The sequence below is a fragment of the Cebus imitator genome, unplaced genomic scaffold, assembly GCF_001604975.1.
Source record: "Cebus imitator isolate Cc_AM_T3 unplaced genomic scaffold, Cebus_imitator-1.0 Scaffold223, whole genome shotgun sequence".
NCBI classification, from domain to species: Eukaryota; Metazoa; Chordata; class Mammalia; order Primates; family Cebidae; genus Cebus; species Cebus imitator.
In genome coordinates, this window is record NW_016107538.1 from 3,142,301 (window position 1) to 3,146,634 (window position 4,334).

Below are 4,334 nucleotides of genomic sequence, written 5' to 3' on the forward strand. Positions count from 1 at the left end.
TTTTTAGAAATTGATGAGTTGATTTTTTTTATGTTAAAATGGAGAGAACAGAGAATAGTCAAAAGAATGTTAAAAAATAAAAACACTGGAGGACAGGTGCTACTTGATTCAATATTTACTCTAAAGCTACAGTGGCTGACGCAGTGTGGTGTTTGGTACAAGAGTAGAAATATCAGTGAACAAAATATAATGGAAAGTGCAGAAATAGACGCAAATGTAGGTATCTAATTGGTTTTGAGTAAAATTACTGCGATAATTCATTGGGAAAAGAGTATTTCCAATAAATGGTGCTGGAACCATTGGCTATCCATATGTCAATAAACAGAAAGAGCCATCGGTCTCAGCTCTTACTTTACATCAGACCTAGAATTAACTTAAAATGGATCTAGAACTGAACAAAAGAGCTAAAATTCAAACTTGAGGGGAAAAAAAAAAGAGTCAAAAATATTTATGACCTTGGGTTAGGCAAAGCTTTCTTAAAGCACAAAAAGCACAAATCCTGTAAGAAAATACACTGCTACATTGGACTTCACCATAGTTTAAAACTTGTGCTCTTCTAAAAACACTGTTTAGAAAATAAAAAGGCAAGCCACAGGCTTTTTATTTTTTATTTTTGTTTTTGGAACATTTGAACATACATACATTGCCGGCAGGAATTTAAAATGGTTCAGCCACTTTGGAAAACAGTTGGTTTCTTATAAAGCTAGGCATACACTTATCATTCCACTGTTCAACTCAGCAATTCCTCTTTTAGGTATCTTCCCAAGAGAAATGAAAACATATGCACACACAAACACTGAATGTTTAAGGCAGCTTTATTTTTAATAGGCCAAATCTACAACCAAGCAAATGTCCTCCAACTGAAGAATGGACGAGCGAATGGTGAGAATGAAGATGGAGTGCAGGACCAGCCTAAGGCGTGCTCCACATCCTGTCCAGAGGTTGTTGGGGGGATGAAGCCCCAGCTGTCCTCAGTAGAACCCCCTCTTCTGCTCGCCTTGCCCTGGCTTCTTCTGCTCCCTTGTCTCCTCCCTTGTCTCCTCCCAGCACATCCTGGATCGCTCCCAAATAAACTCCTTGCTCTTAGACCCTTGTCTCAGAACCTGCGATGGTTCAGACCAAGACAGTTCCACTTGGGCGGAGGTTTTGGTTTGGTTTCAAAGCATTCTTTGACCCCTAACTATCCCTAAGGGAAATCTGTGGTTAGGATTCCCCAGTAACTTTTCAAACAGTGTGTGGCTTTGGCCGCAACGAAGAAGGAAGGGCCAAGGTGACAAGTGAGAGCAGGGTTTGCAGACTTTGCTCTGAACAGAAATTTGTCACTGTAACTAGGACTTTAGAACCCTTCCCTGTTACCCCTGTACATGTGACATTAGACATGTTCAGGCTAAAACTGGGAAGAAAGTAAGCTATTCACTTCAACCACCCCTTGAGGCTATGGCCTTGTGATTTGCTGGGTATAATTATAAGTAGCTTTCTGCTTAAGTATCTAAAATTTGTTAAGTGTCTAGTATGTGGCTGACACTCTACTAAGCACTGAGACCAAGAGGTGAACGAGGAGGAGATGAGTCTAGCAGGTGGGACAAATAGACAAAATCAAAATATGCAGTGTGAAGAGGGGCATGGAGTCCTGCCCCAAGAATGAGAGGGGTGTCACGGTACTCTGAAGAGATGCTTAAACTGAGCTTTGAAGGGCTAATAGGCACTCATCAAGTGGAGAAAAGAAAGGAAGGGCATTTTAGGCTGAGGTAATAACATGTACAAAGGCACAGAGCGCCTCAGGGCATGGTGCATTTGGCCATGCAAGTTATTCGGAATGGCAAGAGGGCAGAAGTTTTATGACCCATAAATGGGGATGAGAATGGCAGCGCAGATGGGGCTGGCTCCTGCCATCCAGACTTTGCCTCAGAAGCAATCCTGTGCACATGGGTGGCATGGATGATCACCAAAGAGGCCAGGTAAACGTGAATTTCCCTGAACTGGAAAGCTGGCTTAACTCTCAGCCCTGGTTGAGTTGGGGTGAAGAGGCTTTTTCCTTTACCAATAGCCAGGAACAGTGTGAGGAGCCAGGGGGTGACATTCTTAGAACTGAAGACGCTTGGAAACACATACGTCCCTGCTACCACCTTTCTGTACAGACTTTCTGAGTAGCTTCTCCTAACGAAAGGCAGTTGGAGATTTTACTTCTATCTTTGGATCCACTTATACTGTGTAAGTCTTTGGAGTATGTCCCCACCTGTACCACTCAAGAAAGTGTGGCTCTCTTTCTTTTCTGCACAGAAAGGAAGACTTTCTTCAAAGGTCTTTAGAGATTTCCAAACGGTGACAGGGTCTTGGCTGGCTGTTTCCTGAGCTGTCAAGCAACATCCTTTAGTCTTCATGGGGAGGACTGTGAAAATGACTCACACATTGCTGTCCATCTCTCTTCTCCTTCTGACAGCATCAATGGTTTCTGCCAGGTGTCTGTATGTTTTACAAGATCACAGGCGGTTTTGCCTAACAAAGTGCTTAGAGTTAGTATTTATGGAGTTAAGATTATCTCCTAAATGCCAATGATAGGCAAACACCAGAACTACCCAATCAGATTCCTTGACATTCGTGTGGCTTCTTCAAGGGGTTCCACCAAGGTTGTGAACCCTCAAACCTGACATTTTCTCCACATCAAAAGACGTTCACACACATTTTGCTTCTATACTAAGCAACAATGTGCCAGAGCTTTGGTAGCCACAAACCTCGCCACTACCACTGTTCGGACTTTGCAAATTATAAAGGCGCTTCAGGGCTGTTTTTGTTGGCACCTAGAGGTAGAAGTGAGGTTTCAAGGCACTGAAAGTGAGTGTCTTATCTTCCCACTTCTCTGCTCAAAAGGTAGATACCAGTGGAAAAGATGCTTTCCTTCTTTCATCCTTCTTTCCTCCCTTGCCTCCCTTCCAGGAGTTAATCATGACCCTCAGGAATATGAAGACAGGCAAGACTGTGTCCTGGGCTCAAGAAACTTGCATTCTCTTCATGAAGAGAGTGTAGACAGAAGCGCCAGAGGGATCTACTGCCCTGCTGCTCCAAGTGTGGGGACCAAGAGCATCTCTTGAATGCTGCTAAAAATGCAGAACCTCCTCCCCAGCTCACGCCTCCTGAATCAGAGCTCCATGCTCTAACTAGGTCCCCAGGTAACACATGTGGACACTCAAGTTGGAGAGGCTTGGTTCTGTGCCTTCAAAGCTGCAAGATATGTTCCCCAAAGCACACGGGGTGGAAGTAGAATGAGTAGTTCTGGAATAAAGGAGCTCAAAGCAAGTTCTGTGGAAATGGTAGCCAGCTTTGACAAGAGCTTGACATAAGCCAAGTGAGCAGAGAAGAGACTGAAGAAGTAGTCTGTACAGAGAGTGAGTGAGACAGTAAAATCAAGTGAAGAGCTCTGGAGCTAGGGAAAAAAAAAATTCAGGTTCTAGTCCCAGAACTTGTCTTTATCATTTCCTTACCATTTGATGTTCCACAAGAATCTCCACTTTGATCAGTAAAATGCTGAGTATGATACCTACTGCTCTCAAAAGGTCCCCAGAGTTTCTAATTCAGCAGATCTGGGTTGGAGTACAAGAACTTCCATTTCTAATATTTTTCCCATTGCTGCCAACGCTGCTGATCTGGGAACCACACTTTGAGAACCAGGATCTGGGATGCATAAGATGAAAAGAAACATTCTGGCCGGGAATGGTGACTCATGCCTGTAATCCCAGCACTCTGGGTGGCCGAGGCAGGTGGATCATCTGAGATCAGGAGTTTGAGACCAGCCTGACCAACATGGAGAAACCCCATCTCTACTAAAGATACAAAATTAGCCGGACGTGGTAGCATATGCCTGTAATCCCAGCTACTTGGGAGGCTGAGGCAGGAGAATTGCTTGAACCTGGGAGGCAGAGGTTGCGGTGAGCCAAGATCTTATCATTGCACTCTAGGCTGGGCAACAAGAGCAAAACTCCTCTCAAAAACAAAACAAAACAAAAAAAGGAAATATTTATTGAAGCTAAGAACATTTATGACAGACTGGTTTTCTTTTTCTTTTTTTTCTTAAATGGAGTCTTGCTCTGTCGCCCAGGTTTTTGTGCAGTGGCACAATCTTGGCTCACTGCAACTTCTGTCTCTGCCACCTGGGTTCAAGTGATTATCATTATCCTGCCTCCCCCTTCTGAACAACTGGGACTATAGGCACTGGTCATGCTGCCCAGCTAATTTTTATATTTTTCATAGAGACAGGGTTTCGCCATGTTGCCAGGCTGGTCTCAAACTCCTGACCTCAGGTGAACCACCCATCTCAGCCTCCTGAACTGCTGGGATTA